Source organism: Crocuta crocuta, unplaced genomic scaffold (assembly GCF_008692635.1).
Source record: "Crocuta crocuta isolate KB4526 unplaced genomic scaffold, BGI_CrCroc_1.0 scaffold135, whole genome shotgun sequence".
Lineage (NCBI taxonomy): Eukaryota > Metazoa > Chordata > Mammalia > Carnivora > Hyaenidae > Crocuta > Crocuta crocuta.
In genome coordinates this window covers 737-25,518 of record NW_027530503.1, presented here as the reverse complement: position 1 = coordinate 25,518, position 24,782 = coordinate 737, and the positions used below count along the sequence as shown (strand labels likewise).

The following is a 24,782-nucleotide window of genomic DNA, read 5'->3' as shown; positions in this document are numbered from 1 at the left end:
GATCCTGGGCTCACTCTCACCACATACGTGCACTTGGACACCCCACCACCCTCTACAACTTGGTTGTAGGTTCACATCTGCTTATAGGACATGATGACACCTATACCCCACAGGTAGTGTGCAAATGTAAAAACAAAGTAACACATAAAGCAAAACTGTGATGTCTGGAAAATGATGATAACAACTTTTATTTATCCAAAATCTGTCAATACACCAAATTGAAGAGATTTACATCTGCTCTGGTCACTGCCAACTTTGTAACAACTGAATACATAGCTGCTTATATACGCAGAGGACATGCAAATCAGACCCTCCCTGTGATGATTAAACCAGCCCAGCCCTGACCCTCAGCTGGGAGAGGAGCCCCAGCCCCAGGAGTCCCAGGTGTTCCCATTCTGTGATCAGGACAGAACACAGACATCTCACCATGGAGATTGTGCTTGGCTGGGCTTTCCTTGTTGCTGTTTTAAAAGGTAATTCATGGCGAACAAGAGACACTGAGTGTGTGAGTGGATATGAGTGAGAGAAACACTAGATGTGTGACAGTTTCCTGACCAGGATGTCTTGTGTCTGCAGGTGTCCAGTGTGAGGTGCAGCTGGTGGAGTCTGGGGGAGGCCTGGTGAAGCCTGGAGGGTCCCTGAGACTCTCCTGTGCAGCCTCCGGATTCACCTTCAGTAGCTCCTACATGAGCTGGGTCCGCCAGGCTCCAGGGAAGGGGCTGGAGTGGGTTGCACATATTAATAGTGGTGGAAGCATATACTATGCAGACTCCGTGAGGGGCCGATTAACCATCTCCAGAGACAACGCCAAGAACATAGTGGATCTACAGATGAACAACCTGAGAGTCGAAGACACGGCCACGTATTTCTGTGCGAGAGACACAGTGAGGAGTCATCAGGGTGAGCCCAGACACAAACCTCTCTGAAGAAGGGGATCAACACCGCCAGGGGGTGCACACTATGCACAGTTCTGGTTTGTATTCTCAGGAGCAGGGACAGATGGAGGTTACAGGCAGGTTTCCTGTCAGCGTCTGGGGTGGGAGGGGAGGGAGAGAAATAGGAGAGTATGAAACTTTCATGGGCTTCATCATTTCAGAAGTGTGAAATCAGTTAAACTGGATCTGACACAAAATGTCATCAGAGCTGTGTGTCCTTCTGAGGCTCAATTGCACATCTTGAATTTCTGGTCATGGTATGTTATTTCCACAAAATCCAGCAGGCAGAATCTTACTGCAGACATCAGGTGGTTGTTCCTTGTGGAACAATGAATATCTCTCTGCCTTGCTCTCATAAGGGTGGTGTTATGTCATTCATGTCCATGCAAATTCCAGGTCAATATCGCCCTGCCAGGGCCGAATGCACTCAGAGTACAATGTCCCTTGTTTCATAGATGGTGATACTCACCATCTGTATCTTGATTCCTTGGGAGGTACTTTCCAGAAACTCTCTACACACACAGTGAGCCACCATCTGTTCTGAGAGATGGTCAGTTGTCATTTCTCCTCTTTCCCTGCTCTCTTGGAGCACAACCTCGTATGCACTACTTGAGATGTTGACATGGAATACATCACACTTCACCCTCATCAATTCACACACAACTGCCTATTAACATGTAACAGGAAAACAGGGGATTGTTCAATACGGGACAAGGATGTGTTTACAAAACAAACCTGGATAAAACCTCTGCGTTTCTTCCCGTGCCTTCCTACTTCCTCTCTGTCCAGGAAGCGGGATGCGGTGTCATGAGGGACGTGAGGCTCTGATGGACAGGGAGTGCGGTGTCCTGCATGAAACCAGCACCGACCCCAACCTCAGAGGAGACACAGGAAGTGCCCTTCTACTCTCGCCGTCCTTACATTTTCCTGACATCCCAGAGTGTGCACCTGAAACCATACCTCTGTCCTTTTGGTGAAATTGTGCCCCGTGGATACAGGAGGTCAGGACCACCGCCACCCTGAGCATGAAGCTCTTTGGGAGGGTCGTTCTCAAGAGAAGCACATCCAATTTGGGTTCTTCTTCTGTTGTCAGTCATTCTGTGTGTGTGTGTCTCAGACATTCCCGGATGTGTAAGATCAGTTACTAATCTTACACACCTGCTTCCTTGTGACTGTGCTCAGGTTGTGTGGACTCACCAAGGTGAACGTGGAGAAGGAGTCCCAAGTGTACAGACTCTCACAGTCTCTCTCATTTACCTGCGTCACCACTAAATTCTCACCAACAACAGTCAACTTCGAGTATTTTTCATTTAATTCAATTTTTGCAACTCTAGTCTCCAGTTTTGCTGTCCATAGTGAGAAGGCTGTGCTCAGTTATTTTATTGTAAGACATTTGTACATTGGATTCTTTTAAAAGAGGACCATGAGGGAGAAGAAGGGGGAAAATAGTGGGGAAGAGGGAGGGATGCAAACCATGAGAGACTCTGAATGTCGAAAACAAAGTGAGGGCTGATGGAGGTGGGGGAGGTGAGGAGAGGGTGTGATGGGCATGGAGGGGGGAACTTGTGGGGATGAGCACTGGGTGTTGTATGGAAACAAACTTGACATAAACTATTTTAAATAAAAAGAAATTGGGGCGCCTGGGCGGCTTAGTCGGTTAAGCGTCCGACTTTCGCTTAGGTCATGATCTCTCGGTTCGTGGGTTCGAGCCCCGCGTCNTCTCCTAGAAATAAATAAAAATATTTTTAAAAAAATATAAATAAATAAATAAATAAATAAATAAATAAATAAAAAGAAATTGCTGTAGTTGAGGACAAGGAGATTTCTGCCTGTTTTCTCTTCTAGGGTTTTGATGGTTTCCTGTCTCACATTCAGGTCCTTTATCCATTTTGAGTTTATTTTTTGTATGGTGTGAGAAAATGATCTAATTTCATTCTTCTGCATGTTGCTGTCCAGTTCTCCCAGCACCATTTGTTAAAGAGGCTGTCTGTTTTCCATTGGATGCTCTTCCACGCTTTGTCAAAGATTAGGTGGCCATACAGTTGTGGGTTCGATTCTGAGTTCTCTATTCTATTCCATTGGTCTCTGTCTGTTTTTGTGCCAATACCATACTGTCTTGATGACTACAGCTTTGTAGTAGAGGCTAAATTCTGGGATGGTGGTGCCTCCGTTTTGGTGTATTCAGGCTCTTTTGTGGTTCCATATAAATTTTAGGATAGCTTGTTCTAGTTTTGAGAAGAATGCTGGTGCAATTTTGATTGGGATTGCATTGAAGGTGCAGATTGGCTTGGGTACAGATGACATTTTAACAATATTTATCCTCCAGATCCATGAGCATGAAATGTTTTTCCATTTCTTTGTGTCTTCTTCAATCTCCTTCATAAGTTTTCTATCGTTCATACCAGCACTCTCAACAATAGCCAAACCATGGGGAGATCCTAAGTGTCCGTCAACTGATGAATGGATCAAGAAGATGTGTATATGTATACAATAGAATAGTACATGGCAATGAGAAAGAATGAAATCTGGCCATTTGTAGCAACATGGATGGAACGAGAGGGTGTTATGCTGAAGGAAATAAATTAGGCAGAGAAAGATAGATACCATATGTTTGCACGTATACACGTGCACGGAGGACCATGTTGGAGAAGAAGGGGAAAAATACTTGGGGAGAAGGAAGGAGGCAAACCAGGAGAGACTCTTAAAAGCTGAGAACAGGNACTGGGTGTTATATGTAAACCAACTTGACAATGAACTATTTAAGAAGATAAATAAATAAATAAATAAATAAATAAATAAATAAATATCTTCCAAGAAACAAAAGACCAAAGCCAGATAGATGGCTTCACAAGCTAAGTTTACCAAATATTTAAAGAATAGTTAATACCTATTCTTTTCAAACTGTTTCAAAAATTCAAATGGATAGAAAAATTCCAAATTTGTTGTATGAGGCCAGTATTATCATGACTCTCAGCCAGGCAGAGACCCCACTAAAAATGAGAATTACAGGCCATATTCCTGATGAATATGGATGTAACAATTCTCAGTATATACTAACAAATCAAATCCAACAATATATTAAAAGAATTATTGGCCACAATCAACTGGGATTATTCCTGGCCTGCAAGGTGTGAGGGCTCCACAGAAATGGCAAGAACTTTTCCTGATCCATCAGGTGAGGGACCTCCTGTGACTTGTCGCTTTAGCCACATCAGGTCATATTTGAGGGAGGCAATAGGTTCTGGTCTTACAGCCCAGAGTCCAGTAAGTAGGGTTGCCTCCAACCTCCACCGACTGATGTCCGACATCATTCTATCAAGGAATTTTAGCTCTGTTGAGCGATCCTTTCATGTCTATTGACACATCATGTGTACATGGTCCCCTGTGGTTGTTGGAAATCCCTAGCATCTCCATCAGCTCTGCGAATCTGTCTCAAGGTTTCTCAATATCTCCAATTCTCTGTGGCAGAAAAGATCTCGTCTCTACAGTCACTCCACTGGGATTTCTAGAAGGTCAGGAACCTACAAACCTCACTGGGCATGCCCAACCTGTCCTGCTATTGGGTCCAGAGAGAAGTGGGTCCCATGGTGGGGAGCACAGGTCCAGAAATGGGGCAGTTCTCACCTGATATGTGGGACACTCACACACTCCTTCTCTGCTGCAGTGTGTATCTGTTCACCTCTACAATGGCGGTAAATTGAGTCCTACCTCACATGTTTGGGTGAATATGAGAAAATAAGGAATGTAATGGGATTTAATATTCACCACAGTAAAATCACAAGATTCATTACCATTTTCTGAAAGATTTCATGGTACCAAACTATTCGAGATTCCTCACACTTGCTCTGGTTCACTGTCCATCTAAGGAGTATATTTCAAGTATTAGCTATATTGTCAGAGTACATGCAAATAGGACCTTCTCTCTGCTGTATAAACCCGCCCAGTTTCAATCCTGCAGCTGGGAGAGGAGCCCCAGCCCTGGGATTCTCAGGTGTTCCCATACCGTAATCAGGACAGAACAGACATCTCACGATTGATTTATGCTTGACTGGATTTTACTTGTTGTTCTTTTAAAACATAATACATGGTGAACAAGAGACAGCAAGGATGTGAGTGGATATGAATGAGAAATCGTGGATGTGTGACAGTTTCCTCACCAGGATGTCGTGTGTCTGAATGCGTCCAGTGTGACAGTCACCTGGTGTAGTCTGGGGAGACGTGGTGAAGCCTGGGGTTTCCCTGAGACTTTCCTGTGCAACCTCTGGATTCACCTTCAGTAGCAATGACATGCACTGGGTCCGCCAGGCTCCAGGGAAGAAGCTGCAGTGGTCGCATGTATTACTACTGATGAAAGTTGGGGTGCCTGGGTGGCTTAGTCGGTTAAGCGTCCGACTTTCGCTTAGGTCATGATCTCACAGTTCGTGGGTTCGAGCTCCACGTCGGGCTCTGTGCTGACTGCCAACTCAGAGCCTGGAGCCTGTTTCAGTCTGTGACTCCCTCTCTCTCTGACCCTCCCCTGCTCACGCTGTCTCTCTCTCTCTCCTAGAAATAAATTTAAAAAAACATTTAAAAAAAACATTAAAAAAATAAAATAGCACAAACTACCCAGACTCTGTAAAGGGCCGATTCACCATTTTCAGAGACCACATCAAGAACACGCTGTATCTGCAGATGAACAACCTGAGAGCCGAGGACATGGCCATCTATTACTTGGAGAAGAACACAGTGAGGGACCATCGTGTGAGCACAGACATATCCTCCCTTCAGGGACACAAGAAGTGCTGTGCTGTGGGGGAGCTCAGTTCACCAAGGGCCTCTCAGGTCACCAAGGGTTGCTCATGTCAGCAGGGTGTACTCAAGACCAACAATACTCTTTCCACCACAGGAGCAGGTGCTAGTGGAAGTTAAATCCATGTTTCCTGTAACTGCTTGGAGTTCAAACAGTTCTTCATAACGCTGTTTCCCAAGGGGAGTCTCTCCAGAATCATGGTTTATTCTTGCCTCATAAATCTTTGAATAGTAGCATTACTTATAATAGGAGAAAAGTACATTCACACGCACAAAAGGCAGAATGTCACAGCCATGACTAATCATTTTCTTAAATGACAATTAATTCTAGATATTCTGATTTAAGCCTACTAATCAGTAAAAAGTGTCCGTTGTATACCCCGATGTTCATAGCAGCACTCTCCACAATAGCTAAAACATGGAAAGAGCCTAAGTGTCCATCAACGGACGAACGGATCAAGAAGATGTGGTTTATCTATACCATGGAATACTACATGGCAATGAGAAACAATGAAATCTGTCCATGTGTAGCAACACGGATGGACCTTGAGGGTGTTATGCTGAGCGAAATAAGTCAGGCAGAGGACAAATATCATATGTTTGCACGTATAGGAGGATTAGGAGGAACTTAACAGAGGAACAAGGGGGAGAAGAAAGGGGAAAATGGTGGGGGAAAGGGAGAGAGGCAAACCATGAGAAACTCTTGAATGCTGACAAAAACTGAGGACTGATGGGTGTGGAGGGGAGGGGGGATGGGCATGGAGGAGGGCTCTTGTGGGGATGAGCACTGGGTGTTATGTGGAAACCAATTTGACAATAAACTATTTGTAAAAAATAAAAAATAAAAAAAATAAAGTCTCCGTTGTAGTCAACAACCCAGCACCACATAGCCCAGTATATGAGCTATGAACAGCATCATAAACTGTATGCTGGACATCAGGCAACCTGGGTGTTATAAGCCAAAGCAGTGGACGAATGACCCCATGGCTGGGGATCATTGTGTGGATACCATCTCGTATCTCAGGTGACACCTCTCAGAGTCAGAGAGACCCCACACAACTTGGTATAATTGTAGAATCAGATGATAAGACACATACATAAAAAGAAAGATAACAAGATTTAATTTATTTTTATTTATTTTATTTTAACTATTTTTAAAAGTTTACTGTCAAATTGGTTTCAATATAACACCAAGTGCTCATCCCCACAAGTGCCCTCCTCCATGCCATCACCCCTCTTTCCCTCCCCCCACCCCATCTGCCCTCAGTTTGTTCTCGACATTCTCATGGTTTGCATCCCTCCCTCTCCCCCACTATTTTACCCCTTCTTCTCCCCCATGGTCCTCCGTTAAGTTCCTCCTAATTCTCCTATACGTGCAAACATATGATATTTGTCCTTCTCTGCCTGACTTATTTCGCTCAGCATAACACCCTCAAGGTCCATCCGTGTTGCTACACAAAGCCAGATTTCATTGTTTCTCATTGCCATGTAGTATTCCATGGTATAGATAAACCACATCTTCTTGTTCCATTCGTCAGATGATGGACACTTAGGCTCTTTCCATGTTTTGGCTGTTGGTGAGAGTGCTGCTATGAACATTGGGGTACATGTGCCCCTATGCATCAGCACTCCTGTATATCTTGGGTAAATTCTTAGCAGTGCTATTGCTGAGTTATAGGGGAGTTCTATTGTTAATTTTTTGAGGAATTTCCACATTGTTTTCCAGAGGGTCTGCACCAGTTTATATTCCCACCAACAGTGTAGGAGAGTGCCTGTTTCTCCACATCCTTGCCAGCATCTAGAGTGCTCAGCATCCCTCCTCATCAGGGAGATATTTTTTATTTTTTAAATAGTTTATTGTAAGTTGGTTTCCATATAACACCCAGTGCTAATCTCCACAAGTGCCCTCTTCCATGCCCATCACCGCCTTCCCCTCCCCCCACCCTCATCAGCCCTCAGTTTGTTCTCGCCATTCAAGAGTCTCTCATAGTTTGCCTCCCTCCCTCTCTCCCACAATTTTTCCCCTCCTTCATTGAGGTGTCTGTTGATCTCCAGCAATGCCAAATGGCTTGACAGAAATCCTTTCATCAATCCAAATAAGGACAGTAAATCAGGGATTTCTTTGTGGATCAGTGGTAGAAACACAGTAAGTGCTCTTGCACCATTAAAAGGGAGGGCACTTGTGGGGATGAGCACTGAGTGTTGTATGGAAACCAACATGACAATAAACTATATTTTAAAAACTATTTTTTAATTAAATAACCATGCTTTCTTATGAGATGTCTCATGAGTGGGGAAGGAGCAGAGGCAGGAATGAGACTTAGGGTGTCAGTAAATAAACATCAGAATACATAATCTGATGACTAATTCCAGGTAACAACAACAAAATTAGTGAAAAGGAATGTAAAAGCCTATCCACATCCCTAGAAAATGAGAATGTGTATATGTAAACATCAGGGCAGAAATAAACAATATAGAAACCAAAGAAACAGTTGAAATGATCAACCAAACCATATTTGGTTTTTTGAAAAAATAAACAAAATTGACAAACCTCTAGCCAGGCTTCTCAAAAAGAATAGAGAGAGCACTCAAATACACAAATTCATGATTGAAAATGAAATTTCTGCAACCAAACCATCAGAAATACAAGAAATTATCAGGGAATACTATGAAAAATTATATGCCAACAAACTAGACAACTTAGAAGAAATGGACAAATTCCTAAACTCACACACTCACTACCAAAATTCACACAGGTTGAGATAGAAGATCTGAACAGACCCATAACTAGTAAGGAAATCGAATTAGTTATCAAAAACCTCCCAACAATAAAGAGCCCTGGGCCAGGTAGTTGCAAATGACATATCAGATAAAGGGCTAGTATCCAATATCTATAAGGAACTCATCAAACTGCACACCCAAAAAGACAAATAATCCAGTGAAGTAATGGACAGAAGACATGCACAGACACTTCTCCAAAGAGGACATCAGGATAACCAACAGTCACATGTAAGGATGCTCAACATCCCTCCTCATCAGGGAAATACAAATCAAAACCACACTGAGGTACCACTCCATGGCGGTCAAAGTGGCTACAATGAACAAATCATAGGACTGTAGATGCTGGCGAGGATGTGGAGGAATGGGCACCCTCCTACACTGTTGGTGGGAATGTAAGCTGGTGCAGCCCCTCTGGAAAACAGTATGGAGGTTGCTCCAAAAATTAACAAGAGAAGTCCCCGATGACCCAGCAGTAGTACTGCTAGGAATTTACCCAAGGGATACAGGAGTGCTGATGCATAGGAGCACGTGTACCCCAATGTTCATAGCAGCACTCTCAACAATAGTCAAAACATGGAAGGAAATTAAGAGTCCATCAACTGATGAATGGATCAAGAAGATGTGGTATATTTATATAATGGAATACTACATGGCAATGAGAAAGAATGAAATCTGGCCACGTGTAGCAACATGGATGGAACTAGAGGGTGTTATGCTGAGCGAAATAAGTCAGGCAGAGAAGGACACATACCATATGTTTGCACATATACGTGGATTAGGAGGAAGTTAATGGAGGACGATTAGGGAAATAATGGTAAAAATAGTTGAGGAGAGGGAGAGAGGAAACCATGAGAGACTCTTAAATGCTGAGAAGAAACTGAGGGCTGGTAGAAGTGGGGGAGAGGGGAAGGGGGGTGATGGGCATGGAGGGGGGCACTTGTTTGGATGAGAACTGGGTGTTATATGTAAACCAACTTGACAATAAACTATTTAAGAAAAAAAGAACAATGATAGAATAATTTTTAAAAAAAGCTTCTTCACTGCAAAGGAAACAATCCATAAGACTAACAGACAACTGATGGAATGGAAAAGGTAGTTGCAAATGACATATCAGATAAAAGGCTAGTATCCAAAATTTATAAGGAACTCACCAAACTCCACATAGAAATCTGAAAAACATAGAATCCAGTAAAATAAGTTATATTTAAAAAACTTTAAAACCTTCTCCCTAAGCAAGAATCATACCCCTAGACTAATGATCCGAGGACTCACGGTGTGGGGGAGGGAAAGGGGGTGATGAACATGGAGGACGAAAATGAGGATAAGCACTTGGTGTTACATGGAAACCAAGTTAATATAATCTATTAAATAATTTAAAAAAAAACTGTCTTCACCTCACTACCCCGAAACTTATGAACATCTTCATAAAAAATCTCTAGTCTTAATTGTGTTCTATTTATATTCTCAATTTTTAAATTAAGCTTCTATGAACATCTAATAATAGAAACAACTTATCAGAACAGGAAAAGCTCCTACATTGATGTATATTTGTTCCTCCGCCTCTGCTTCGGGTTGGTTGTTGTGGAAAGCATATAAATCACACATTCTCTAAACTTCACATCGACGTCTCAAGGCTGAGAAGAAAATTTATTGAAATACCAGACACTGACAGCAATTCTGATAAAATAAAGCCGCTTAAAACAACATTTGGTGACATTAATTCTTGCAAAGTCGCCAACCCTTAAATCCAATGACTCCTGATACAACCTACAGCATGGTTGTATTGACACGGATTTATGCTGAGCAGAATAAACCTTGCAAATAAGAGTTCATATCATATAATTACACATGTACACATTCTCTAAAACTAAAACTACTCTGAAGAAACATGAGAACGAATAATAGTTCCGTGGGGACAGGATGAACGAAGGAACTAGGAAGGAGGAATTCCAGGGGACTATAAGAGATTTTAACGGGAATTATGTGTTCAGTCTGATCATGTCGACTCACATCAGTGTTCTATCATATCACACACTCGGCATGTGCACCTCACTCTATGTCAGGTACATGCATCAAAGCTCTTACAAATAAACACGGTTATTCAGTAGGGAAACAACGGTAGTGACATGTTAAAGACTTAAAAATACACCTGCACTGACCCTATTCTGTCTCTATTTACGGTAAACTCCAGAGCAAGCGAAATCGTCATGTACCCATTACAGAAAGTATTCCACATTCCTCAGGGGCCCGCCCGCTCAGGCCTGCAGGTGGACTGAGGGAGGTCGTAGGTCCTGTAGGGAGGAGCACCGGCCCAGATCCTGGGCTCACTCTCACCACATACGTGCACTTGGACACCTCACCAGCCTCTATAATTTAGTGTACGTTCACATCTTCTTATAGGATATGATGACACCTATACCCTCATGAGTAGTGTGCGAATTTGGTTTTACAACCAAAGTCGAATATGGAACAAACTGTGATCTCTGGAAAATGATGATAACAACTGTCAATCACCAAATCCGTCAATACACCAAATTAAAGAGATTTACACCTGCTCAGGACAGTGCCCTCTTTGTAAGGACTATATACATAGCTGCTTATATACGCAGAGGACATGCAAATCAGACCCGCCCTGTGCTGATTAAACCAGCCCAGCCCTGACCCTGCAGCTGGGAGAGGAGCCCCAGCCCCGGGAGTCCCAGGTGTTCCCATTCTGTGATCAGGACAGAACACAGACATCTCACCATGGAGATTGTGCTTCGCTGGGTTTTCCTTGTTGCTGTTTTAAAAGGTAACTCATGGTGAACAAGAGACACTGAGTGTGTGAATGGATATGAGTGAGAGAAACACTAGATGTGTGACAGTTTCCTGACCAGGATGTCTTGTGTCTGCAGGTGTCCAGTGTGACGTGCAGCTGGTGGAGTCTGGGGGAGGCCTGGTGAAGCCTGGAGGGTCCCTGAGACTCTCCTGTGCAGCCTCCGGATTCACCTTCAGTAGCTCCTACATGAGCTGGGTCCGCCAGGCTCCAGGGAAGGGGCTGGAGTCGGTTGCGGATATTAGTGGTAGTGGAAGTAGCACAAGCTACGCAGACTCCGTGAAGGGCCGATTCACCATCTCCAGAGACAACGCCAAGAACACACTGTATCTGCAGATGAACAACCTGAGAGTTGAAGACACGGCCACGTATTTCTGTGCGAGAGACACAGTGAGGAGTGATCAGTGTGAGCCCAGACACAAACCTCCCTGGAGAAGGAGATCAGCACCACCAGGGGGTGCACACTATGCACAGTTCTGGTTTGTATTCCCAGGAGCAGGGACAGATGGAGGTTACAGGCAGGTTTCCTGTCAGGGTCTGGGACTTCCTCCCCATTGTGGTTTCCCCCAAGAAGCCCTTATGGACACGTGATTTTGTGCTTAACTTTCAGTCTTGAATAAGATACTTGAAATAGGAAACGTATACGAACATGCACAGAAGACAGAGGTGTTGGCACTAGCTTAATCCTTGCCACTAGAAATGAATTAATTACAGATATCTTGAGCAACATGAAATGAAGCATTACAAGATTCCCTGTTGCACTCACTGTTTATTACACGCCCGCCCAGCTCAGTGTGCAAGCTCGCTAGAAGCCGCATACAGTGCATGGTGGACACGAAGCTGCAGAGGCGCGAATATCTTCATCTAGAGAAGACAGACTCCTGGTGGGCTCATTGTGGGAAGCATGTTCACTGCACCAATATTAGTTGAACGCATGGGAAACCACATGGACCCCCACCAGGGCATGGTGTGGATGTAGAACGTGAAGTTCACACACAAACACACACACACACGGGGGTGGGGGGCAGAAATAGGAGAGTATGAAACTTTCACGGGCTTCGTCATTTCAGATGTGTGAAATCAGTTAAACTGGATCTGACACAAAATGTCATCAGAGCTGTGTGTCCTTTTGACGATCAATTGCACATCTTGAATTTCTAGTCATGCTATGTTATTTCCTCAAAATCCAGCAAGGAAGTCTTACCACAGACATCAGGTGGTTTTTCCTTGTGGAACAATGAATGTCTCTCTGCCTTGCTCACATAAGGGTGGTGTAATTTCATTCATGTCCATGCAAACTCCAGGACAATATCTCCTTCCCAGGGTCCCGAATGCACCCACAGTTCAATGTCCCTCGTTTCATAGAAGGTATTCAGGGGGCACCCAGGACCTCGGAGCTCATATCCAGAAACTGTACTGTTTCACCATCCGTTTCCTGTGGAGCATCTTGATCATCATGTCCTGCAAACTTCATCGTGATCAGCAAACTGACAAACTCTTTTCTAAAACCTTTCCAAACACAGTTGTCGTCTCATGTTTACAGCGAACTGTTATAATAGTAATGCCTACTTTGACAGTGACCAAATTCTGGGATAAATCAGCTCCTATAACCAAACCAGTGTCTCTGTGCATTTATAAGTACAGTGGCCACCATTTTAAAAATGTATAAAGTAATTTTCAAACAGAGAAACCTGACTCATATCAAGTGTTCTAAATTTCATTTATTTCAGGAACTGCTGTCTATTTTATCTTCTTTAAGGTTTTACTTTGATGTCTATGAAGAGAAACCGTGAGCAATGACCCTTGTGGTTGTCAAAACCCCACAGCATCTCCATCAGCTCCAAGACTCTCTCTCAAGGATTCTCAGTATCTCCATGCTCCTGTGAGAGAAAAGAGTTGTTTTCTACACTTCATTCCTTTTGTTCTCCCTCCAGATTAGGAATCCAGAGACACCCAGTAAAGAGTGGGAGGAGACGCCAGTATCGTTGTTCACATTGAGTCCAGTCTCACAAGACTGGCAACCAGGAGTCCATTTTTCTGGAATGGTAGTAGTGTTTCACAAGATACACCTGTGTCATGTACCTGCTTCTCCCCACAACATGACCCCCAGAACTTCCTCACACTCAGCTGGAAATGAAGTCAGATATAAGGGACCAGATTTAAATTCCATTTAATGGTTTATTTTCACCAGGCTCTTTTCCATGCAGCTACACTATGTTGTACACCCATCAAGAATAGTCCAGAATTTCCTGTCCTGCACATCCTCACCAACATTTGTTATGTTCTCAATGTATTTGTTTTGGTTTTAGCATAGCCTTTCTAAAGCTGTGATGTGATAGCTCAGTGGTTTGGGGGTGGATTTTTCTGATGGTCAGTGATGTTGAACATCATGTCATGTGCTTGATGGACATTTGTCTGGCTTTTGTAGAGAAATGGATATTGACATTCTTGGTCCAATTTTTAGTGTGTGAATTTTTGATGGTGTATGTTGAATTTGATTTTCAGGTTTGGATATTTTGGATATTAACTCCATTTCAATATGATTGAGTGTCATTTCCACCATTTCTTAGACTCTCTTCTTGCTCTGCTAATATTTGCTCTACACCCTTTCTAGTTGGATGTACTCACACTTGTCTGCCTTTGCCTTTGTTCTTTGTGATTTTGCTTTTATAGGAAAGAAATCACTGTCACATGAATGTCATGACATTTTTCCTTTGTGGTTTCTTTTAAGGCTTTTAGGGTCAGGTGTTTTGTTTCATCTGTAATCCACTTTAGGGTTTTCTGTGTGTATGTATCTTATGATGTACGATTATGGCCAAATGTCATTATTTTGCACATAGATATCAACACCATTTTTTAAAAGATACTATTCTTTCTCCATGTATTGAGGGACAACTTGTGGAAGATGTGCTCACTGCGTCTGCACACTTTTATTTCTGGAATCCATAATCTGCTCCACTGGTCTATATGTCTCACTTTATGTCAGCAGCACACTGCTGTAGCGAATATTCCTCTGCAATATATTTAGAAAGGGGGAAGTGTGATGTCTGTACGTTTGCTCTTCTCTCTCATGATTGGTTTCTTAATTCCATTGGGTTGTGTTGTTACATAGGAATTGGGATATTCTTCCTTTTCTTCCAAAAAGACGTTGGTATTTTTATTGACTCAAATAACAGAATGACAAAGCAGAGAAAAAGTAGAGACTCCCACAAATATAGAAAAAAATCAACTACATTAAAATTAGTATTTGAGGGAGAAGGGAAAACCTCGGCTTGGAAAGAGTGTTTTTAGTTCTGGCTGGGGTGCTGACTTTGAACTAGGTGCCCCTGTTCCCAGAAAGCGAGAGAAAAAAACTGCACTTCAGCGGTTCTGGCGCCATCCCTGGTGACAAGGGTTGGTGGCTCTGCGGCCACATCCCTGGCGGTGGCGGCCGGATGGCACTCGTGGCGCATGTTGGCAGCGCAGACTCTGTGGACCTGAAGTTGCTACTTCCCCGCACGCACTTGGGCTGTATAGGTGTTTGACCAGAGTGGATCTGAGGCTGCCACACTTCCCCCACCCCCCACTCAACCCCTTGCAGCAAGGAAGCAATGACCTGTGACCTGCGGGACTATTGAGGGCGGTATAAACAAAGCCTGAGGACTGGGGCCTAGAAAGGAGGCTGGGCATGGGGCACAGAACTCAGCCCACCTTGGCTACATCCTCATCACAGGGAGATAGGACACAAAGGAGTGACTTGCAACATTTGGTTGACAAGGGACTGGGGTGACACCATTCTTCTCCCCACAACCAACAAGGTGGGGCCTCAGGGAGCAGCCAGGGAACACAGTGGAGGGAGAACTGCCTACATCAAACCACACCAATCCCCGCCTGAGAGCTGTTTTGTTGTTGTTGTTGTTGTTGTTGTTACCTGAGCTTGGGTGTGCGTGTTTATTGGTTTTCTCTGTGCGTTCGTGTACCTTCGTTCCCTCTGTGTTTGTCTATTTTCNATTTGTTATGTTCTCAATGTATTTGTTTTGGTTTTAGCATAGCCTTTCTAAAGCTGTGATGTGATAGCTCAGTGGTTTGGGGGTGGATTTTTCTGATGGTCAGTGATGTTGAACATCATGTCATGTGCTTGATGGACATTTGTCTGGCTTTTGTAGAGAAATGGATATTGACATTCTTGGTCCAATTTTTAGTGTGTGAATTTTTGATGGTGTATGTTGAATTTGATTTTCAGGTTTGGATATTTTGGATATTAACTCCATTTCAATATGATTGAGTGTCATTTCCACCATTTCTTAGACTCTCTTCTTGCTCTGCTAATATTTGCTCTACACCCTTTCTAGTTGGATGTACTCACACTTGTCTGCCTTTGCCTTTGTTCTTTGTGATTTTGCTTTTATAGGAAAGAAATCACTGTCACATGAATGTCATGACATTTTTCCTTTGTGGTTTCTTTTAAGGCTTTTAGGGTCAGGTGTTTTGTTTCATCTGTAATCCACTTTAGGGTTTTCTGTGTGTATGTATCTTATGATGTAAGATTATGGCCAAATGTCATTATTTTGCACATAGATATCAACACCATTTTTTAAAAGATACTATTCTTTCTCCATGTATTGAGGGACAACTTGTGGAAGATGTGCTCACTGCGTCTGCACACTTTTATTTCTGGAATCCATAATCTGCTCCACTGGTCTATATGTCTCACTTTATGTCAGCAGCACACTGCTGTAGCGAATATTCCTCTGCAATATATTTAGAAAGGGGGAAGTGTGATGTCTGTACGTTTGCTCTTCTCTCTCATGATTGGTTTCTTAATTCCATTGGGTTGTGTTGTTACATAGGAATTGGGATATTCTTCCTTTTCTTCCAAAAAGACGTTGGTATTTTTATTGACTCAAATAACAGAATGACAAAGCAGAGAAAAAGTAGAGACTCCCACAAATATAGAAAAAAATCAACTACATTAAAATTAGTATTTGAGGGAGAAGGGAAAACCTCGGCTTGGAAAGAGTGTTTTTAGTTCTGGCTGGGGTGCTGACTTTGAACTAGGTGCCCCTGTTCCCAGAAAGCGAGAGAAAAAAACTGCACTTCAGCGGTTCTGGCGCCATCCCTGGTGACAAGGGTTGGTGGCTCTGCGGCCACATCCCTGGCGGTGGCGGCCGGATGGCACTCGTGGCGCATGTTGGCAGCGCAGACTCTGTGGACCTGAAGTTGCTACTTCCCCGCACGCACTTGGGCTGTATAGGTGTTTGACCAGAGTGGATCTGAGGCTGCCACACTTCCCCCACCCCCCACTCAACCCCTTGCAGCAAGGAAGCAATGACCTGTGACCTGCGGGACTATTGAGGGCGGTATAAACAAAGCCTGAGGACTGGGGCCTAGAAAGGAGGCTGGGCATGGGGCACAGAACTCAGCCCACCTTGGCTACATCCTCATCACAGGGAGATAGGACACAAAGGAGTGACTTGCAACATTTGGTTGACAAGGGACTGGGGTGACACCATTCTTCTCCCCACAACCAACAAGGTGGGGCCTCAGGGAGCAGCCAGGGAACACAGTGGAGGGAGAACTGCCTACATCAAACCACACCAATCCCCGCCTGAGAGCTGTTTTGTTGTTGTTGTTGTTGTTGTTGTTACCTGAGCTTGGGTGTGCGTGTTTATTGGTTTTCTCTGTGCGTTCGTGTACCTTCGTTCCCTCTGTGTTTGTCTATTTTCTTTTTCCAGGGCTGCCTCAAGAAACAAGCCAAACTACACATGGTAGAGAGTCCCTAATACCTCTATGAGTAGGGAAACAAAATAACCAAACCCTCAACAAGAGAAACCAAGAGACTCCACTCAAAGAACACTTCCTTTTTTTTTTTTTAAGTGTTTTATTTATTTCTAGGAGAGAGAGAGAGAGACAGCGTGAGCAGGGGAGGGTCAGAGAGAGAGGGAGACACAGACTCCGAAACAGGCTCCCGGCTCTGAGCTGGCAGTCAGCACAGAGCCGGACGCGGGGCTCGAACCCACAAACTGCGAGATCATGACCTAAGCGAAAGTTGGACGCTTAACCGACTAAGCCACCCAGGCGCCCCTCAAAGAACACTTCCTGAACAGACAGGCCATGAACAAAGAGCCCTAATACAGCAGAACTCGCAGGGGCAGAGTGTACAACAAGCTTTTGAAATTAACAAGAGATAGAAAACTAACCAAAATGATAAAACGGAAGAACTCTCCTCCAAAGGAATTCCAGGAAGAAATGACAGCTAAAGAACTGCTCAAAACATATATAAGCAACATAACTGAACAAGAATTTAGAAAAATAATCATAAAATAAATCGCTAGGCTAGAAAAAAGCATGGAGGACATCAGAGAAACTATGACTACAAACACTATAGAGCTTAAAAATAGTTATGATGAATTAAAAAATGCCATAAAGGAGATACATAATAAAATGGAGGAATGTAAACTGGTGCCACCCCTCTGGTAAATAGTGTGGAGATTCCTCAAAAAATTAACAATAGAACTTCCCTATGACCCAACAATAGCACTGCTAAGAATTTACCCAAGGGATACAGAAGTGCTGATGCATAGGAGCACGTGTACCCCAATGTTCATAGCAGCACTCTAAACAATAGCCAAAACATGGAAAGAGCCTAAGTGTCCATCAACGGACAAATGGATCAAGAAGATGTGGTTTATGTATACAATGGAATACTACATGGCAATGAGAAAGAATGAAATCTGGCCATGTGTAGCAACATGGATGGACCTTGAGGATGTTATGCTGAGGAAAATAAGTCAGGCAGACAAGGACAGTTACCACATGTTTGCATGATTAGGGGGATTAGGAGGAACTTAACGGAGGACCGTGGGGGAGAAGAAGGGGAGAAATAGTGGGGGAGAGGGAGAGAGGTAAACCATGAGAGGCTCTTGAATGCCGAGAACAAACTGAGGGCAGATGGGGTGGGGCAGAGGGATAGGGAGGTGATGGGCATGGAGGAGGGCACTTGTGGGGATGATCACTGGGTGTTATATGGAAACCAACTTGAAAATAACTATTTAAAAAATGAATCAATGTATCTACCAGGAAATTAAGAAAGAAATACAACAAATACATGGAAGCCAATGAACTGAAAACATGACAGTCCAAAATGTTTGGGATGCAGCAATGGTGTTTATAAGAGGGAATTATAGAGCAATACAGGCCTAAATCAAGAAAGAGGAAAAATCTCAAACACACATCCACCTTACACCTAAAGGAGCTTGAAAGGGGGGAGGAAGTGAAGCCTAAAGACACCAGAAGAAAGGAAATAAAAAAGATTAGCGGAAATAAGTGATATACAAACAAACATTAAAGTAGAACAGATCTATAAAACTATAATCTAGTTCTTAGGAAGATTAAATAAAAATGATAACCCCAGAGGAGAGGGCAAGATGTTGGAGAAGTAGGGAACTCCTTACATTTCACTCGTCCCCATATCTCACAGGAGAAGACCTAAAGCCAGAGGAACCCTTACAAAATCCAGAAGTTTGGGAGGAAAAAGAGACAGAGTCTGCTGAGAAAAACTTCTAGTGTGAGTGCAAACTTGGTAAGATAATATCGGGATGGGACCGAGACAGACAGATGGAGGGATCCCCCTCTGGGGGGAATCTAGACAGGAAAGAGAGTGGCCGAAACTGGTCAAGACACTGTCCTGTCTCTGGAGAAGAAAAATCCTCTGCTCAGAACCCAGAGGGATCCAGTTTCCTGCTGTCCAGCCGACCCTAGGCGGGACGCTCTTGTCCCAGGAGACCCCCAGGGAAACTGCTCCCTGCTCGCCAGCTCGATCTGGAGGGGACATGTAGCAGCCACGCCTTTGTGCTTCTGGCTCGGCTGGATTGCTAGAAGGAGGAGAAGGGCTTAAAACTGGGCGATTTGCCCACGAGTTTGTGTTTCGGGGTACGGGACACAGAGGGACCCGGTTTCCTGCTCTCCAGGTGACTATAGGCGGGACGCACTCATCGCAGGCGACCCCCGGATGAAACTGCTCCTCGCTTGCCAACCCAACCTGGAGGAGGAGATGAGAGTTGCTGCTTCTGGCTCAATCCCCAGGGGGAAGCAAGAGGCTTGGGACTGCCCTGAGGGGCTCCCTTGCGAGTTTGTGTTACCGGCAACTTCAGTAGGGCGCACGGACTGGGCCTGGGATATGGAGCACGGCCCACCTTGGCTGTGCCCCCTGCACAGAGAGTTTACACACCTAAGAAAGTGAGTTGCAGCACTTGGGTCAAGAAGGGACTTGAGCGCTGACACTCTTCTCCACACAACCATCAAGGCAGGACTCCCGCAGAGAGTTGCCCTCTTCCATTTTTTTAAATTTATTTTTTATTTTTTCTTAAATTTACTTACTTTTTTTTTTTTTTACTTACTTTTTTTTTTTACTGGATCCAGGGCAAGACCAACATGAATACACTGCCCTGATTAATTCTGGTACCGGTTTGCTTAAACAGTCACATTTAATCCATTCTCTAGATGTAAATTCTACACCTACCTACCTTTTCATCTCTTTCACTCTGGAGTAATCAGACTATATAGTTTCTCTGGATAACACCATCGTCATTTCTTTCTCCTCTTCTCCAACCATATTCCACTCTTTTACTCTTTGAAAAAAGCTTCTTATTCCTTCTGCCTTCTCATTTCATTTCCAATTTCACCTCATCCCCGCCCTGTCATTTCTCTCTTTCTCTATGCTCTTCAACCAGTATTGCACACGCCCGGGTATTTATTTGTAGCTGGGAAATCTGGTTATATGCTTTAAACTATTCTTTGTCTATTGGGTTTCTTCGTTTTTCCTATTCTTTTCTTCCTTTTTATGTATTTTTATTACTTATTATTCACCTTCCTCCTTCCTCTTTTCTCTTTTCTTTTTCACCTTCCCTTTTGGTTTGCGTGTTTGTTGGATTTTTCTGTGCATTTGTGTGCCTTTTTTCCCCCTGTGTGTTTGCCTGTCTATTTTTTTCCAGGGCTACCTCAAGAAACAAGTCAAAGTATACATGGTAAAGAGTCCCAAATACCACTACGAGTAGGAAAATGAAAAAACCAAGGTCTCAACAAGAGAGACCAAGAGATACCATTCAAAGAACACTCTGAACTGATAGCCCCTGGACAGTCAAAGAGCCTTCTTTGGTACATCAGCACTCACAGGTGCTGAGTGCATAACAAGCTTTTAAAACTAACAAGAGATAGAAAGCTAACGAAAATGACGAAAGAAAGAGCTCTCCTCCAAAGAAATTCCAGGAAGAATTGACAGCTAAAGAACTGCTCAAAACAGATATAAGCAACATAACTGAACAAGAATTTAGAACAATAGTCATAAAATTACTCGCTGGGCTTGAAAAAAGCATGGAGGACACCGAAAAACTATGGCTACAAACACTATGGAGCTTAAAAATAGTTATGATGAATTAAAAAATGAAATAAATGAAATACATAATAAACTGGAGGGGTCCAATGCACGGATTGAAGAGGCAGAAAGGAGAATAAGTGATTTAGAAGACAATTATAGAAAAAGAAGAAACTGAGAAAAAGAGAGATAAACTGATCTCTAAAATTTGTATGGATCCACAAAAGACCCCAAATAGCCAAAGTAATATTGAAGAAGAAAACCAAAACGGGAGGCATCACAATACCAGACTTTAGCCTCTACTACAAAGCTATAATCAACAAGACAGTATGGTATTGGCACAAAAACAGACACATAGACCAATGGAATAGATTGAGAACTCAGATTTGGACCCAAAGGTATACAGCCAACTAATCTTTGACAAAGCAAGAAAGAGTATCCAATGGGAAAAAGACAGCCTCTTTGGCAGATGGTGTTGGGAGAACTGGACAGCAACATGCAGAAGAATGAAACTGGATCATTTTCTCACACCATACACAAAAATAAACTGCAAATGGATAAAGGACCTGAATGTGAGACAGGAAACCATCAAAACCCTAGAGGAGAAAGCAGGAAACCTCCTTGACCGCCACCGCAGAAATTTCTTACTTGACACATCCCCAAAAGCAAAAGAATCAAGAGCAAAAATAAACTGTTGGGACCTCATCAAGATTAAAAGCTTCTGCACGGCAAAGGAAACAACCCACAAAACTAATAGGCAACCAACGGAATGTGAAAAGATAGTTGCAAATGACATATCAGAAAAAGGGTTAATATCCAAAATCTATAAGGAACTCACCAAAATCCACACCTGAAAAACAAAGAATCCAGTGAAAAAATGGGCAGAAGATATGAACAGACACTTCTCCAAAGAGGACATCCAGATGGCCAACAGACACCTGAAACAATGCTCAGCATCCCTCCTCATCAGGGAAATACAAATCAAAACCACACTGAGATACCACCTCATGATGGTCAATGTGGCTAAAATGAGCAAATCAGAGGACACTAGGTGCTGGCGAGGATGTGGAGAAATGGGCACCCTCCTCCACTGTTGGTGGGAATGTAAACTGGTGCAGCCCCTCTGCAAAACAGTGTGGACGTTCCTCACAAATTAACAATAGAACTCCCCTATGACCCAGCAATAGTACTCTTAGGAATTTACCCAAGGGATATAGAAGTGCTGATGCATAGGAGCACATGTACCCCAATGTTCATAGCAGCACTCTCAACAAGAGCTAAAACATGGAAAGAGCCTTCCATAAATGGAAGAATGGATCAAGAAGATGTGGTTTATCTATATGATGTAATACTACATGGCAATGAGAAACAGTGTAATCTGGCCATGTGTAGCAACATGGATGGACCTTGAGGGTGTTATGCTGAGTGAAATATATCAGGCAGAGAACGACAGCTACTGTCAGTTTGCATGTATAGAAAGATTAGGAGGAACTCAACGGAGGACCATGGGGGAGAAGAAGGGGAGAAATAGTATGGGAGAGGGAGGGAGGGAAACCGTGAGAGTCTCATGAATGCTGAGAACAAACTAGGGACTAATGGGTGTGGGGGTAGGCGGGTGATGGGCATGGACGAGGGCATTATGGGGATGAGCACTGGGTGTTGTATGAAAACCAACCTGACAATGAAGTATGTAAAAAAAATAAAAACATTGTACTATTTTTCTGTATTTTATAATATTTTCGATATTTTCAACTTTGAAAGCCTTTTGATTTGCTGTCATCTCTCTCACAATCCAATAAAGGTCGACTTTCATGCCTAAAAAAAGATAAATAAATAAAAAAGAAGAAGATAGAAAAGCCAGAATAAAAAAGGATATAATAATAGAAGACAAACAAATGACATATAAAGAAACAAAACGGTAGAACAGATCAATAAAACCTTTATGTTGTTTTTTTCAAAAATTTAAAATTGATGTTCCCTGACCACACTAATCAAACAGAAAAGAAACAGACCCAAATAGACAATATCATGAATTTGACAGGAAAGATCACAGAAATACAATCAATTATAAGGCGATATTATGAAAAATTATATACTGACAAATTAGGCAATCTGGACGAAATGAATAAATTCCTAGAAACATATACACCACCAAAATTTCAAAGGGGAAGAATTAGAAAAGGAGAATTACACACCCATTGCCCTGGTAAAGATGGATGCAAAAATTCTCAACAACATTCTTGCAAATTGAATCCAATAATACATTAAAGAAATCATTTATGAGGATGCAGTCGGATTTATTCCTGGGCTGCAAGAATGGATCAATATTCACAAATTAATCAAAGTGATATATCACATCACTAAGAGAAAGGATGAGAACTAAATGATACTCAAAATAGATGCAGAAAAGCATTTGAAAAACTACAGTATCTTTTCTGGATAAAAACCAGCAAGCAAGTAAGGATAGATGGAAAAACTTCAACAACATAAAGGCCATATACAAAAGACGTACTGTTAATATCATCCTCAATGAGGAAGAACGGAGTGATCTTCACATAAGGTCAGGCACATGACAGGGATATCCACTCTCGCCACTTTTGTTCAACATAATGCTGGAAGGCTTAACCTCATCAACCAAATAACAAAATGAAATAAAAGGCATATAAATTAGAAAGGAACAGGCCAAGCTTTCACCCTTTGCAGATGACATGGCACTCTACATGGAAAACCCAAAAGATTCCACTAAAAATACCTTGTAGAGTTGATACAGGAATTCAGCAAACTTGTAGGATATAAAAACAATGTCAAGTAACTGGATGTATTTCCATACACCAAAAATTAAGCAGGAAAAAGAGTCATTAAGGAATCAGAACTATTTACAATTGCACCAAAAATCATAACATACCTAGGAATAAACCTAACGAAAGACGTGAATGATTGTATGCTAACGCCTATAGAAAGTATATGAAAGAAATTAAACAAGACACAAAGAAATGGAAAAACAATCCATGGTCATGGATTGGAAAATAAATATTGTTAAAATATTAATACTATGAAAAACAATCTACACATTCAATGTGATCCTAGTCAAAATGACATCAGCATTCTTCACAAAGAAAGAACAAAAAATTTTAAAATCTGTATGAAACCAGAAAACTCCGAATAGGCCACACAATGTTGAAAAAGAAAATCAAAGCGGGAGGCATCACAATTCTAGATTTTATGCTGTAGTACAAAACTGTAATCATCAAGAAAGTACGGTACTGGCACAAGAATAGACACATAGATGAATAGGAGAGAATAGAGAACCCAGAATGGAACAACAAATATGTGGTCAAGCAATTCTCAACAAAACAGGAAGGAGTATTNTGAATTATTGGGACCTCATCAGGATAAAAAGCTTCTCTTGACAATAAACTATTAAAAAATGCTTCAATGAAAAAAAACGATAAAAATCTTCTGCACAGGAAAGGAAACATTCAACAAAACTAACTGGCAACTGGCAGAAGGGGGAAAGATACTTGCAAATGACAAATGTGATAACAGTTAGTATCCAAAATCTTTAAGAACTTAAGAAAGTGAACACAGAAAAACAATTCATCCAATGAATGGGCAAAAGGCATGAGTAGATACTTTTCCAAAGAAGTCATCTGAATGGCTAAGAGACACATGAAAAGATGCTCAACATTACCTACCATCAGATAAATACAAATCGAAACCATGATAAGATACCACCTCACATCTGTAAGAATGGCTACAATCAATAACTCAAGAAACAAAGATGTTGGCGAGTATATGAAGAGGAACCCACTTACACTCTTGGTGGGAATGCAGAGTGGTGTGGCCGCACTGGAGAACAGTTTAAGAAGTTAGCATAGAACGACCTTATGCCCCAGCAATTACTCTAGTAGGTTTTTACAGAAAGGATATAAAAATTCTGATTTAAATGGCTAAATGGGTGATGGAGATTATGTAGGTCACTTGTGATGAGCACTGGGTGTTAATGTATATGATGAATCTCTAAATTGTATTCCAGAAATTAAAACTACACAATATGTTAAATAACAAAGATATAAATAAATAAATTATTCAGGCATTAAAAAATTGGGGA

The 24,782-nt window shown here is 42.4% G+C and overlaps 2 pseudogenes across 1 annotated transcript; both read left to right on the top strand.

Moving 5' to 3' along the window:
- The first annotated feature begins 368 nt into the window (after window positions 1–368).
- Window positions 369–1,912, top strand: LOC144233798 (Ig heavy chain V region 5A pseudogene; annotated as a pseudogene).
- Window positions 1,913–11,185: 9,273 nt separating this feature from the next.
- Window positions 11,186–19,454, top strand: LOC144233797 (immunoglobulin heavy variable 3-23 pseudogene; annotated as a pseudogene). Its single transcript, XR_013335758.1, has 3 exons — window positions 11,186–11,295; window positions 11,399–11,761; window positions 19,384–19,454. The product of XR_013335758.1 is annotated as an immunoglobulin heavy variable 3-23 pseudogene (transcript).
- Window positions 19,455–24,782: the final 5,328 nt, after the last annotated feature.